Genomic DNA, 16,033 nt, shown 5'->3' on the forward strand with positions numbered 1-16,033 from the left:
TTAACTTTCCTAATATTGACTGGCATCTCCTTGAAAAAGGGGTTTAGATGAGGTGGAATTTGTTAGGTGTGTTCAGGAAGGTTTCCTGACACAATATGTAATAAGCCAACTAGAGGAGGGGCTGTCCTTGATCTGGTATTGGGAAACGAACCTGGACAGGTGTCAGATCTCTTGGAGAGCATTTTGGAGGTAGTGACCACAACTCTATCTCCTTCACCATAGCGCTGGAGAGGGGTAGGAACAGACAATTTGGGAAAACATTTAATTCGGGTAAGGGGAAATATGATGCTATTAGGCAGGAACTTGGGAATATAAACTGGGAGCAGATGTTCTCAGGGAAATGCACATCAGAAATATGGCAAATGTTGTGGGAATATTTGCACAGCGTTCTGCATAGGTATGTTTCATTGAGGCAGGGAAAGGATGATAGGGTAAAAGAACCATGATGTACAAAGGATGTAGAAAATCTAGTTAAGAAGAAAAGAAAAGCTTTTGAAAGGTTCAAGAAACTAGGTTCCGTTAGAGCTCTAGAAAATTACAAGGGTGCTAGGAAGCAGTTCAAGAATGAAATTAGAAGAGCTGGAAAGGGCCATGAAAAGGACTTGGTGAACAGGATTAAGGAAAACCCCAAGGCATTCTACAAATATGTGAAGAGCAAGAGAATAAGCTGTGTGAGAATAGGACCAATCAGGTGCAACAGTGGAAACTTGTGCATGGAGCCAGCGGAGGTAGTAAAGGTACTTAATGAATACTTTGCTTCACTATTCACCAGTGAAAAGGACCTTGGCAATTGTGGGGATGACTTACAGCAGACAGAAATGCTTGAAGGTATAGATGTTAAGCAAGAGGATGTGCTGGAGGTTTTGAAAGGTATTAAGTTAGATAAGTTGTCGGGACCAGATAAAATATACCCCAGGCTACTGTGGAAAGTGAGGGAGAAAATTGCTGAGCCTCTGGTGATGATCTTTGCATCATCAATAGGGTGGAAGAAGTACCAGAGTATTGGAGGGTTGCAAATGTTGTTCCCTTGTTCTAGAGAGGGAGTAGAGAAAATGCAGAAAATTATAGACCAATGAGTCTTACTTCAGTGGTGGGTAAATTGTTGGAGAAGATCCTGAGAGGCAGGATTTATAAGCATTTGGAGAGACATAATCTGATTAAGGATAGTCAGCATGGATTTGTCAAGGGCAGGTCTTGCCTTACGAGCTTGATTGAATTCTTTGAGGATGTAACAAAACACATTGATGAAGGTAGAGCAGTGGATATAGTGTATGTGGATTTCAGTAAGGCATTTGATAAGGTTCCCCATGCGAGGCTCATTCAGCAAGTAATGTGGCATGGGATCCAAGGAGACGTTGCTTTGTGGATCCAGAATTGGCTTGCCCTCAGAAGGCAAAGGGTGGTTGTATATGGTTTGTATTCTGCATGGAGGTTGGTGACCAGTGGCGTTCCGCAGGGATCTGTTCTGGGACACCTCCCCCTTTGTGATTTTTATAAATGACCTGGATGAAGTAGTAGAAGGGTGTGTTAGTAAGTTTGCTGATGACACAAAAGTTGGGGGTGTGGTGGATAGTCTGGAGAGTTGGCAGAGATTACAGCGGGATATCGACGGGATGCAGAACTGGGCTGAGAAGTGGCAGATGGAGTTCAACCCAGGTAAATGTGAAGTTGTTCATTTTAGTAGGTACAATTTGAAGACAGAATATAATATTAATGGGAAGACTCTTGGCGGTGTGGAGGATCAGCAAGATCTTGGAGTCTGCGCAGGTTGACAGCGTTGTTAGGAAGGTGTATAGTGTGTTGGCATTCGTTAACCGTGGGATTGAGTTCAAGGGCCGTGAGGTAATGTTACAGCTATATAAGGCCTGGGTCAGACCCCACTTGGAGTACTGTCTTCAGTTCTGCTTGCCTCACTACGAGAGGGATGTGGAAACCATAGAAAGTATGCAGAGGAGATTTACAATGATGTTGTTTGGATTGGAGAGCATGCCTTATGAGAATAGGTTGAGTGTACTTGGCCTTTTCTCCTTGGAGCGACAGAGGATGAGAGGTGACCTGATAGCAGTGTATCAGATGATGAGATGCATTTGTCATATGGATGGACAGAGGCTTTTTCCCAGGGCTGAAATAGCTAATGCAAGGGGGCATAGTTTTAAGGTACTTGGAAGCAGGTACAAGGGGGATGTCAGAGGTAAGTTTTCACACAGTGAGTGGTGGGTGCGTGGAATGCACTTCCAGTGACTGTGATAGAGGCAGATACAATAGGGTCTTTTAAGAGACTCTTTGATAGGTACATGGAGCTTAGTAAAATAGAGGACTATGCAGTAGGGAAATCCTAGGTGGTTTCTAGAGTAGGTTACATGGTTGGCACAACTTTGTGGGCCAAAGGGCCTGTAATGTGCTGTAGATTTCTATGTTCTGTGTTCTAAACTTGTTGTTCTAGTTAACCACATTATCATCCATATCATTGATATAGACGACAAACACCAATGGACCCAGCACTGATCCCTGTGGCAGCACTCCACCAGCCGCAAAGGTAATTCTCTACAACCTCTATCTGGCCTCTCCCACAAAGCCAATGTGTAATCCAATGTACTTCTTCATCCTGAATGCCCAGTGACTAAACCTTCTTGACCAGTCTCCCATGCAGGATCTTGTCAAGTGCCTTGCTAAAGTACAAGTACACAATATCCACTGCCTTGCCTTCATCCACTTTCCTGGTAACTTCTTCGAAGAAAACTATATGATTGGTTAGACATGACCTACCACACACAAAGCTATGCTGAGGATCCTTAATCAGTTCATGTCTATCCAAATACTTATATATCCAGTCCCTTAGAGTACCTTCCAATAACTTTCCCTCAACTGATGTCAGACTCACCAGCCTATAATTTTTGGTTTATGTTTAGAGCCTTTTTTAAACTGCAGAAGTACATTGGCTATCCTCCAACCCTCTGGTACCTCTCCTGTCTCTAAGGATGAATTAGATATCTCCGCTAGGGCCCAGCAATTTCTGCGTTTGCCTCTCGTAGGATCCAAGGGAACACCTTACCGGCCCCTAGGGATGTATCCACCCCGTTTTGCCTAAGTATAGCAAACATTTCTTCCCCTGTAATCTGTTTGTGGTCCATGAAGTTGATGCCACTTTGCCTTACTTCTATAGGCACTGAGTAAATACAAATGCAAAAAATTCATTTAAGATCTCCCCCATCTGTTTTTGGCCCCACACATGGATTACCATTCTGGTCTTCCAGGGAACCAATTTTGTCCCTTGCAATCCCTTTGCTCTTAACATATCCGTAGAATCCCTTAGGATTCTCCTTCATTTTGTCTGCTAGAGCAATTTCATGTCTTCTTTTAGCCTTCCTGATTTCTTTCTTCAGTGTTCCCTTGCATTTCTTATATTCGATAAGCACCTCATTCGTTCCAACCTGCCTATACCTGCTATGCACCTCTTTTTTCTCTTAACCAGGGCCTCAACATCTCTTGAAAACCAAGGTTCCCTTGACCTGTTATCTTTACCTTTTATTCTGACAGGCACATACAGGCTTTGTGCTCACTAAATTTTGTTCTTGAAGGTCTCCCACTTTCCAAGTACAGCTTTGTCAGAAAACAGCCTGCCCCAATCCACACTTGCCAGATCCTTTCTGATACCAGCAGAATTGGTCTCTCTCCAATTTAGAATCTCAACTCATGGACCAGACCTATCTTTTCGCCTATTTACTTTGGAAGACTTGATGCAATGTATTACCGTAAGCAAACTTCTGTAACCTGCCCTGTCTCATTCCCTAATCGCAGACCAAGAATCGCACGCTCTCTCATTGGGTCTTCTGCATACTGATGCAGGAAACTTTCCAGAATACATCTGACAAACTTTATCGCATCTAGTGCTTATGCAGTATGGGATTCCCATTCAATATCAGGGGGAAAAATCACCTTCTATAACAACCTTATGTTTCTTGCAGCAGTCTGCAACTGCTTTTACAAATTTGTTCTTCTAAATCCCTAGGACTGTTGGGTGGTCTGTAATATAGCCCCATTAATGTGGTCATAGCTTTCTTATTTCCCAGTTCTACCCATAATGCTCCACTAGTCAAATTCTCCAAACTGAACTGACAGAGCACTGCGGTGATATTTTCCCTGACTAGTAACACCACCCCCTCTTCCTTTAATCACTCTCACTCTATCACAGCTAAAATGATGAAACCCCATTGTTTGTGTAAATGGAAAGGTAGAGCCCCATCCTATACTACACAGGCACCCCTGTACAGGATAGACCACTGTGGTGAATAGCTCGAACCGTTGAGAAGGAGAAGAAGACGGCGCGAGGCAGCACGCGCGTCCTCTCCGGTGATGATATCTGTTATCTGTCAAGTAGGATGCCATGCACAATTCTGATTTGATGGAGACAAAAGTGAGAGCACGGAGGAACATCTGTGAAACTTCTGAAATGCCTGTTTCGCTGCCGCTGCTACTGTGTGATCTGAAATCTCCGGAGGGGAAGGCCCTGAGTCCTCGGCTTTGCTTGTTGCTCGGCGGCCGGGGCGGGGTCGAAGCGCTCGGCGGAGATAGTGCTCGGTGCTCGGTGCTCGGTGTTGGAGGGCTGGTCGGAGGCTCGAAGTTTTCGGACGGACTCAGAGTCAGACTGTGGTCGGGTGCTTCCAGAAGGCTGCATCGGCAAGTTTGTGGTGCTGGAAGCTCATGGTGGGGAGAGTTTCTCCCTTCCACTGTCTGCGTGAGATGTTGGGGCTATCGGGACTTTGAGACATTTTTTTAACGTGCCCATGGTCTGCTCTTATCAAATTATGGTATTGCTTTGCACTGTTGTAACTATATGTTATAATTATGTGGTTTTTGTCAGTTTTAGTCTTGGTCTGTCTTGTGTTTCTGTGATATCATACCAGAGGAACATTGTATCATTTTTAATGCATGCATTTCTAAATGACAATAAACGAGGACTGAGTGTCCTCGTAATCTAATGTATGGTTAATTATCGCATTTCCCTTTTACTGTACAGCTGTTCCACCATTAAAAGATGCCAATGAAATACAGAAGGCAAGCTACATATTCCTTGTGTAAAGAAAAAGGTTGACCTGAGCTTTGCAAGCTTCCCCAAGCCACTGTTTAACAAATGGACCGGAAACCTTTGAAACCATCTGGTTCCAGTTCCTCACCTGGACTACTGGCTCCTCTGCTGTCCCCGGCACCAATCCCATTGCACCTGTGTGCAAATGCCCTTGTCTTCCACCTGTCCAAAGATGGTACAATAGAAAAATAATTTCTTTCAGTCCACTCCAAACTGTAAGTTGTGCTTCCATTCTGCAGGCAAACTCCATTCAAATGAGGTGTGTATGAGATTCAAAAAGCGTGAGTTCTCATGTGGTTTTTAACTGCAGAGTACCTTTCGAACATCTTCTATCATTTACTGACTGACAGGAGGGTCTTGTTGGAGGAAAGCAAGTGATTAGATCTGTCCAGGTGCGAAGGAGGCACAGTGTTACAGCACCATGAATAATGGTGGTTGTTCCAATCATCTGGAGAGGAATGTGATAAGGGAGTTAAAGGATTGTACTCATGTAAATCTAATGATGATTAGGGAGAGTACGTGCAGGAGTAGGTATGGGGTTCATTGCCGGTCAGACAGATTAGATAGCGATTGGATTGGTAGATAACATGCAGGACAATCCAGTAGCAGTTAGGAGCAGACATTGATCAGGTAGTTGAGGGAAGCAGCAACGGTTTAGGAATAGTCGTGGTGTTTGTTGACTAAATTGCCGTATGTTCACTGGCAATTTGGGTGTTTGCTGGGTACTGGACATCTGCCTTCCTCTAGGCCTGCCAGCTTTGCTAACGGTACTTAGTGTACATCATGAATTCAACCCTTCCATCCACCTACCAAGTTTCTTGAAGTCTCGAAAATAGAGTCATATTCAAAATGAAAGCAGACAACTCTAGTGGTGCCATAAACAGGAGAAAGTCTGCAGATGCTGGAAATCAAAGTAATACACGCAAAATGCTGGAAGAACACAGCAAACCAGGCAGCATCTGTGGAAAAGAGTAAACAGTCATCGTACTGGGCCAGCACCTTTCATCAGGACTGGAGAAGAGAGAAGAGAAGTCAGAGTAAGAAAGCATGGGTAGTGGAGGAAGCAGTACAAGGTGATAGATGATGGGTGAAGCCAGGAGAGGGGGATGGTTAAAGTAAAGAGCTGGGAAGTCAATTGGTGAAAGAGATAAAGGGCTGGAGGAGGGGAAATCTGATAGGAGAGGATAGAAGAGAATGAAAGAAAGGGGAGGGGGAGGAGCACCAGAGGGAGGTGATGGGCAGGTAAGGAGATAAGATGGGAGAGGGAAATGGGAATGGGGAATGGTGAAAGGGGAGGGAGATCTTTACTGGAAGTTCAAGAAATTGATGTTCATGCCATCAGGTTGGAGGCTACCCAGACAGTATATAAAGTAATACTCCCCCAACCTGAGAGTAGAGGAGCAGTAGAGGAGTCCATGGACTAGCATGCTGGAATGGGAATGGGAAGTCGGATTGAAATAGGTGGCCACCATGAGATCTTGCTTTTTCTGACGGACGGAATGTAGGTGTGAAGCACCTTCAATAATTCCAAAAGACTGAAGTAGGGTAAATACTGAAAGGCTTTTATTCGCAGTAAAATCTGACTTCCAGCATGCTGCGTGTCTGCCCCTGGATTGAGGGAGAGGAGCAGGGCAAAATCACCTTTATTCAGGGGTCTGTGGGAGGAGCCACAGGGGCAGTCAGCAGAGGGGTGTGTCCAGACAGGTAACCCAGTTACAACATATATATATGGTTAACCACAAGGTGCTTGGCATAGGTGCCCAGCTCTTTACTTCACCCCACCCCCTCTCCTGGCTTCACCTATCACCTACTACTTTGTATTTCTTCTTCCCCTCTCTCCACCTTCTTATTCTGACATCTCAGCTCTTTTTCCCAGTCCTAAAGAAGGGTCTCTGCCTGAGATGTCAACTGTTTACAATTCTTCCATAGTTGCTGCCTGGCCTGCTGAGTTCTGTCAGCATTTTGTCTGTGTTTCTTAAGTGGTAGCCACCGGACTTTGAAGCAAATAGCCCTCAAATCCAGCCAGCTCCTTGCTTGCTTTTCATCTGTGCTGGGCTGAGCGTCGCTAGCAACTCGGCCTCGTAAAACAAAAATCAAATGTTACCTAAACAGCAAAAGAAAAAGCTTCCCGATGCACCACGAGGTGCGAAAAGGAAAAGCAACAATTAAATGGTGCTCTGGTTACCAATCAATGGTGCTGAGGTCTAGACTGGATGAATAATCTGGAGCATAACTTAATAACTAGTTTCAGAATTGCTGGACTGTTGCAATTCCAATTTAACTTACATATTGCAGTAATACTGTTGAATACCTACTGTGAAATAATCTAATAAACAGATCGGTTGTAGGGAACCCATTGCTTGAAAACCAATACCTTTGCCAGCAAGACTGCAACAGGTCAGGAATAAGGCTCACTACCACCACCTCAAGAGCAATAAGTGAAAAAAAGACACATTTTAACAACTGATTTACAAGTAAACTAATTGCTGCTCCCCACCCTTTTCCACTTCAGTTTGGATTAGAAGGGAGTATACTTAGATATTTTAATCTGAAACAGGGCTTCCCAAAATTATTGAGAGTTAAATTCCAACCCATTGAATGATGCAACACATAGAAGATTTGTTCCTAATCTTCACAGCACTCCCAATCACTCAAAGATTTCACCTTCTTTTACTTTACAAAGGTAAATTTTATTCATACACCATTTCTTTATCTTGAATTTACAAATAATGCTACTGCTTTGGTGCCAGGCTAGAAGAAGGAATTGCCACTTGTTGCACGTCCTAAAGAAGATCAGCTTGAGTTGTCGCTGCTAACTGGTGGTCTCCTAATAACTCTTCAGCATTTGGAGAAAATTTCAATAGCTAGCTACCTTCAGGACAGTCTTTGCCATTCTTTGAAAGATATTTGTGCTCCAGATAGATTGTCATCAGGAATGGAGAAACCAGTGGCCTGCAGCTGCAGTGGCAGTTTTAACTGAGCACTGAACAGCCAGCGAGGAGTTGTCATGGAAACTAAACCTTTTCTGCATGCGAGTGACTGTCCTTTGATTCACTGAAAATGTACTCAGACTAGAAAATAATTGGTCCTGATTTGTAAAGAGTATTACAAATATATTTTACACTTATAAAAATTGGATCTAAGTGATTTCAGAAGGAAAACCCAAATGCTGTTGATATGAAATGCAATGTTATTAAATGGAAAATTGGTAAACTGTTAATACAAGTAATAGAATAACTGGACCACACACCAACTATAATACGTTTGTATAAAAAGCATCAAATTTCCCTTTCAGGTCAATATAACTTGTATTTTAAAATTTCAATAATGTGTTTCTAAATTTAATTTAACCTGCTTTAATGTCTGTGGATCTTTATTTGAGCAATTTCATAATATTTATGCATAGAGTAAACTGTTGGACCTGAAAACAGAAAGCAAATTGTCAGATAATTACTCTACCATATGCGAGCATGTTATCTGGGATCTCATTCCTTTCTGTTTTCCAGTAGTACTGTATTACCTTTCATCATTGGCTGCAGAGCATGTAGAATGACTAATTTTTCAAAGTAATACATTTGGAAAGAGGAATGAAGCAGGAAATCAAAGATTCGTCAATGTAATTCCGGTTCTATTGTGTCATTAAATCGAGAAGACAATGGCAAATGCAAGCATAGGACTTCTTATTTTATACGTTTTTGCTTCCACTGTTAATATAACGTTAAAGGAACAAAAAACTATTATTGCCTTTGTATCATGTTTGACAGTCTCTTGACCTATCTGACATCTCATTCACTGTTACTGCAGTCTATCATTTAGGCCTATTTTAGCCTCTTTCAAAATTCTGTCTGATCTCTAAAATAATTTTCCTTCACCGCAGCGACTGAATATGAATCCAATTTGTGTGCAGCTCCAATCACGGAGTGGGCAAAGCAAACAGACAATTTGCAAAACCTATACTGACAGGTGTACAATTTATAAGGCAGGAACGTCAGAAAAATAACATTTTCGTTAACTGTTAAATGAAGTATACACTCTGGTTCTTGGTGAAATAACTAATTATTCACAATATTTAATTCACTGGCAAAGAATAATTTAATCTTACATCATTTACACATGTTTATACTCTTATTATGTATATATATATGTTTGCATTAGGTTTGTATCTGGGATTTATTTTCAGTATCAGATTTCATTAAATTGCTTGGGTTGGGAGCATGATGCTCCCATTCACTGGAACATCAACAGAGATGCACGGAGAATCTGCAGACCTCCATTCACACTTCTCTGGTTTTCACTTCTATAAAGCAATTCTTTCAAAGTAGAAGATAATATGATCTTCAGTGAATGCATCTTTCTGTACACCAGGCACCAGCTCCCTGTGTTTTGAAGCTCTGAGGCTTGAGGCCTTCTGGGTACCTGATTCACATTACAATGCTACCAGAAAACACGTAATTTTTATACTCTGCACACCTATGTATGCAAGGCTTATTGAGGTCTCGTTTTTTTTAATGTATTATCATGCCTTGATCCTAATGGTCACACAAAAACCTTGTGTGAAATAACTTCTTCCTTTATTGTTGTTAAATCATGAAAGCCAATTATTTAGATTTCTGCAAATCCTTTTATTATTTATTACCTCTGTGTAAAGTTGCTGTTATCAGCAAAAGGGAATTATCAAAGCAGTCTTACAATCTCTTATTAGAAATGCTACTTACATTTGTTTGTCTGTTTCTAAACCTTACTTTCTTGTCTGGACTTCCTCCCCCAGAGCATGGAATTGAAAACTGTATACAGAACTTCAACCTCCGCAATATTAAGCTTGCACAAAATTTAACTTATTGCAAATTTAAAATAATATAGATGCTGGAAAGTGGAAATAAAGAGAATATCTTAGATATTCTTAATGAGCCAGACAGCATCTAGGGGTTGAGATAGAGAGCAGATCAGGGTGAATTTTTATTCCTATAAGCTAGAAGGTTTTGGAGCAAACAAGAGGCTACACCTGTAAAGGTGAGAGTGCGTTGTAAATCTGATGCCAACCAAGCAGCCCAAGAGTAAGCACACAAGCTGCTGGAGGAACTTAGTGGATCAAGCGGCACCAGTCCAGATGAAGACTCTTGACCCTAAACATCAATTGTCCATTTCTCTCTACAGATGCTTCCTGGCCTGCTGGGTTCCTCCATTTTAGCTCCAAATTCCCACACCTACAGTCTCTTGTGTGTCCATCAAACTGAATACATCTGCGTTGAAATTCATTGCTGCAGTTGTCTTTGCATGGGTGGAGCTTTTGGTGCCTTGACTGAGGGCAGGTCATCAGGCAAGAAGGGAGGGCACTTAGATCAAAACCCACCACCAGAAGCTCCATCGCCATATCTCCAAACAGCATTTGTTGTCTTCAACTCTGTGAAAGAGTCTTCCATCTCCCTGTCAGGATTTTAGCTAGTGTAATCATATAGCCGGCTGGTGGTGTAGTGGCATCAGCGCTGGACTTCGAGGCGAGAGGTCTCGAATTCGTATCCAGCCGGCTCCCTTTCACGCTTTCCATCCGTGCCTGGGGTGAGTGTCGAGCTAACAACTCGACCTCGTAAGAAAAAAGAGAGGGATGGGCTCCGCCAGGTTTCAGATGCCCAAGACATGCTGTACGATGAGCACACCAAAAAGCTTGTCATGACGGTGCCCCGACGACTCCACCTGGAGTTAAGGGCATACACACACACACACACACACACAATCATTCAGTATCTGCTACTGCTCCAGAATATCCTGCTTATTGACAGCCCCAGGGTTTAGTAACTGTGCCCAGCTTGAGGGAGTTTCAATGGGACAGTCCACAGCTGCCACATCTCTTGCACATTATGTGATATGACATCAGATGAAAACAAAACTTAACTGTCTCTTAACAGCCTGTGAGCATTTAATAATTCATGGCAGGGCTAAGTAAGTGTCCTGTGACAGTGCTCCCTCAGACCGACTCACCAACTCTGAGGAAGACACATTGTCAAGTCAAGTTTATTGTCATTAACAATACACAAGTATATAACGTATATAACCATATAATGTATATAGAAATGAGTCAATATTTCTCTGAAGCAGGGTGTAAAGCACAGTAATATATATAACACACATTACACATGATAGCTCATGAAGGTAAGGATAAAACCTACAGATGAATCGCACATAAGTAACAAGTGAATGAATTAAATATTGTAAGGTATGGAACAGATTAACCGGTGACACTTCGAATACGATGTGACAGGGAGTTAAGAAGCTTAATGGCCTGAGGGAAAAAATTGCTTCCCATCCTGATCGTCCTTGTTTTTATGCATCAAAATCTCCTGCCTGATGGTAGAAAGTCAAAGAGGATGCTGGATGGTTGGTTGGGATCCTTGATAATACTAAGGGCCCTGCATGCTCAGTGCTCCTGATAAATGTCCCTGATGGATGGTAGGGAGACCCCTGTGATCCTCTCAGCTGTTCTCACAGTCCTTTGTAAGGACTTCTAGTCCAGTTAAGATGGGGGTGGGGGAGACTTGCTTGCCTCAACCTTCTTATAGGAAGTGGAGGTATTGCTGTGCCTTCTTGTCCAGAGAGGTGATATACTTCTGCAGTATGTTCAAGTTGAGATCCCAAGAGAGAGAAAAGGCATGAATTAAACCTTAAAGTTAATAATTGTTAAAGTTCTCACTGTGAATGTGATAATGTCCCATCCAAAGCATTGTGAGTCATTAACATTTTGTGACAGATGCTTGTGTAGGTCCTTGACACTGGATTTTTGAGATATTTTCAACCACATTTGTCCTTGGCCGCAAGGCCCCCATGTTGAAGCTGTGCAGGAGTCTTGCTCTCAGCACTGGGCCTGAGTGCAGACTGCTAGCAAAAACACTAAATTAAGTTTAAATTTTCAAGAAATTTTAACCGAAGTGCTTAGCTGCTGACTGCAAATGCTGGGCCACTTCATCACTGGTTGCTGGCTTCAAATCTATGTGATTGGATGTTGTCTACAATGCGGTTGGATGAGATAGAATTCTGTTCATTGTTAGGAATAATGGCCTTGTACCTGTGATAGGCACTTACTGAAGCATAATAGAGCACTGCTAGCTTTAGTAGGCCACCATTCCATGTTACTGGTCTAGTATTTCCCTTTCTTCCTTAGTGTTCATGTCCCTAAACTGAACAGGATATCACAAATCTCAGACTCCACCACCAGAAAAAGATTTCACTTTCCCAGGACCACATACAGCTCTGTTGTTCTTCTCTGTCTCCTCACTAATCTAATTTGCTCTCTGACGTGTTTTCGTCCTTGCTACAAACGTATATAGAATACAGAACATGAGACAAAGAACATAGCACAGGACAAAAAGGCAAACTGCAGGAGGATTCAGCAGGTCAAATAACATTTGTGGGGAGGAAAGGAAATCTCGAAAATATGGCACAGGAACAGGCCTTTTGGCCCATCATGTCTGTGCTGTCCATAATGGCAATGGTAGTTTTCACATCTGCCTGCACACAACCTGTATTCCTCTGTTCTTTGCCTGTGCACATGTCTGTCTGAACGCCTTTTATCTGGTCCACCACCCCCGATGGCAGAGGGCTCCAGGCACCTGTGTTTTTTTCTAATTGCCTCTTACGTCCCCATCCCTGTCCCCCACCTTAAACCTATGTACATTGGGAAAGAGGCACTACAATCTGCCCTATCTATGCCTCTCATAATTGTGCTTACTTTTATCAGGTTAACCCCCAACCTCTGTTCCAGGGAAAAGCCGAAAGAATCGAGATATAGACAGATGAGAAAATCTGCAGATGCGGGAAATCCAAGCAATACACACACAAAACGCTGGAGGAACTCAGCAGGCCAGGCAGCGTCTATGGAGAAGAGTAATCAGTCGAAATTTCAGGATGAGACCTTCATCAGGACTGGAAAAAAAAAGATGAGAAGTTAGAGCAAGAAGGTGGAGGGAGGGGAGGAAGCAGTACAAGGTGACAGATGTTAGGTGAAATCAGGAGAGGGGAAGGATAAAGCAAAGAGCAGAGAAGTTGATTGGTGAAAGAGATACGGGGCTGGAGAAGGGGGAATCTGATAGGACAGGACAGAAGGCCATGGGCGAAAGAAAAGGGGGGAAGAGCACCAGAGGGAAGTGATGGGCAGGTAAGTAGATAAGGTGAGAGAGGGAAATGGGAATGGGAACAGTGAAGGGGGAGGACAATTATCAGAAGTTCGAGAAACCGATGTTCATGCCATCAGTTTGGAGGCTACCCAGACTTCAACTTGAGTGTGGCCTCTTCGCAGCAGTAGAGGCGGCCATAGACTGACATGTCGGAATGGAATGGGAAGTAGAATTGAAATGGGCGGTCACCAAGAGATACCGCCTTTTCTGGCAGAAGGAACACAGGTGCTCAGCGAAGTGGTCTCCCAATCTATATCGGGTCTCACCCAGATACAGGAGGCCTCACTGGGAGCACCTGATACTACTCATGTGTTTCGAACTCACTACTGTATTTGGCACAGGCACGTGCTGCGAACGTCAGCAACTCTGCTTGAAGAATCCTGTTCTCTGCTTTCCTCACACTATTTCACCACCATGCTCCCCCCTCAGCCTGACTGTTTACACTCCAAACTTGTCACCACAGCATGTGTGGGTTTCTTTGTGCATAAACAGATAGATGGAGGCAAACAAAGCATCCTTTTTGAAGGCATTACCTCTCAATTAGACCACAGAGTCTGAAAGAATAATGTATCAAAGTCTTGTCAAAATGTACACTTAGCTGACAAGGACTTTTACAATAACATGTACCACAGGGACATTCAAAGGGACTACAGCGAATTGGGCTTCCAAAGATCAGTCAGACAGTTTGCAGAGTTAAATGAAGTATCAGTGGTGGCTGTAAAGATGATGATTTGAAGAAATGCATGAACAGCGACAAATAATAATGTCTGGGAATAGGAGTGGCATACCAGAAGGGAGACAAATGCATACTTTTTTTTAGCTTATTTGGATCTTGATGAGCTCACTAAAGTGCTTGCAGCACTGAATCCAAGAGGAAACCATACTCATGTAGATTCCTTTCCGGGACCAGTCCATTTCCATCTTGACTTCTTCTTTCCTCCATCAAGGAATGGGATACCCTGAACATATGCTGTGAGCACTTGAGCTACAACAGGGAATGCTTTTATGGACTATTTGTCAAAGGGCTTGATTACACAGATTATACCAGGATCCATTAGTGCCATTCCAGCCCTCTCCCTTTACACTCAATGTTAAATCAAGTCAATTGGTCAATGTAGCTGATGAAGTATCTCCAATATAAAATGCTGGCAGCATGAGGCAGCTCAAAATGTCACCATTACAGTAAAGTTGGCTCAGCCACCCAATGCTGGTTCTTCCCCTCTGTAACTGCCAGCACTCCCTGTGAGTTCAGCCTAGTGTTCAAAAAGAAAGCACAACCATTCAGTTCAGGCACTCAACATGAATCTTGTCATGTGTCTCTTTCATTCTTTGTCCTACAGCCACCCTGAGCCCTTACCCTCTGCCTCTTACATTATTCTAACAACACAAGATAAACTAGAGATAGAGCAGCTCAACTTGTGTCCAGGTACATTTTAGCCTTCAAGGTGAAGTTCAATAATATCAGCAGATAATTCTACCATCCTTATCTGCACTTCTGCCAAATCTACCTTTGACTAATTACCACACAGTTTGACTTAATGCCATCATCGCTATCACTATGTGCCATGTTGTATAACGTGAGTGATCACGGTCTTTCCATGACTTTGATTGTTCTTGGCAATTTTTTCTGCAGAAGTGCTTTGCCATTGCCTTCTTCTGGACAGTGTCTTTACAAGACGGGTGACCCCAGCCATTATCAATACTCTTCAGAGATTGTCTGCCTGGCGTCAGTGATTGCATAAACAGGACTTGTGACATGCAGCAGTTGCTCATACGACCATTCACCACCTGCTCCCGTGGCTTCACGTGACCCTGATCAGAAGGCTAAGCGGGTGCTGCATCTTGCCCAAGGGTGACTTGCAAAGGGAAGGAGCATCTTGCATCTCCTTCGGTGGAGATGTATCTCCTCCTCGTCACCCAATTATGCCATCAGTAGTTGTATTCTTGAATTTCTCCTACCTTCTTCCCTTCCTCATCTCTCCCTTTCTACTCTATATCTCCCCTCTGTTCTTCTTTATTTTCCATAATATTTTACACCTCAGATATTTTCCAGTCCAGATGAAAAAGAAGCACCCTATATCTGAAATCGTCTCCTGAGGAATATCCAGGTTTATATTTAAAAACATTTCAATAGGGCCATCCCTTTAATGGGTTGATTTTAACATATTTCGAGTTTGAATCATTGATGCTGTTTCTCTTCAGCTGTGATTATCCACTGAAGACCCCTGAGGAGATCCTAATACACCGGCAGAACAGAACAATAACATTCAACAGAAGTGCACTTCCATTCAACCCACATGCTTAGCTCTGAGCTTCTCAAAATCCTTTATTTCGGTTAGCAATGCTAATAACGAAGAGGTCATCACGTACGACTGTACACCCTTTCCTCATTCATGTACACAGTGAACAAAAATAATCTCACATTGGGGAATGTTCCCCACTTTCAACAGCTTTTGAAAAATCCTCCTAACTCCTACAATCTCCCCTACCTGAACTTCTAACCAATTTTGAATCCAATTTGCTGCTTCCATTCCCTTAATTTTCTACAATAGCTTTAAGATGAATCTCTAGTAGGGACTTGTAAAAAAACTGCAAAATAAACAAAGGTTTTATCAAAAAATCAAAGTAGAAAATCAGCTGCCGGCAGAAACTACATGTTACAGCAGCAAAGAAATAGAAACTAGACTTGAACTTCTGATCATCAAAATTTTACTATCAAATTTTTGACATAAGCTTATTAAAATTGGCTGAGGCATTGTAGGGGATTCACACATGACTCTAG

The sequence above is a fragment of the Mobula hypostoma genome, chromosome 7 (genome assembly GCF_963921235.1).
Source record: "Mobula hypostoma chromosome 7, sMobHyp1.1, whole genome shotgun sequence".
NCBI classification, from domain to species: Eukaryota; Metazoa; Chordata; class Chondrichthyes; order Myliobatiformes; family Myliobatidae; genus Mobula; species Mobula hypostoma.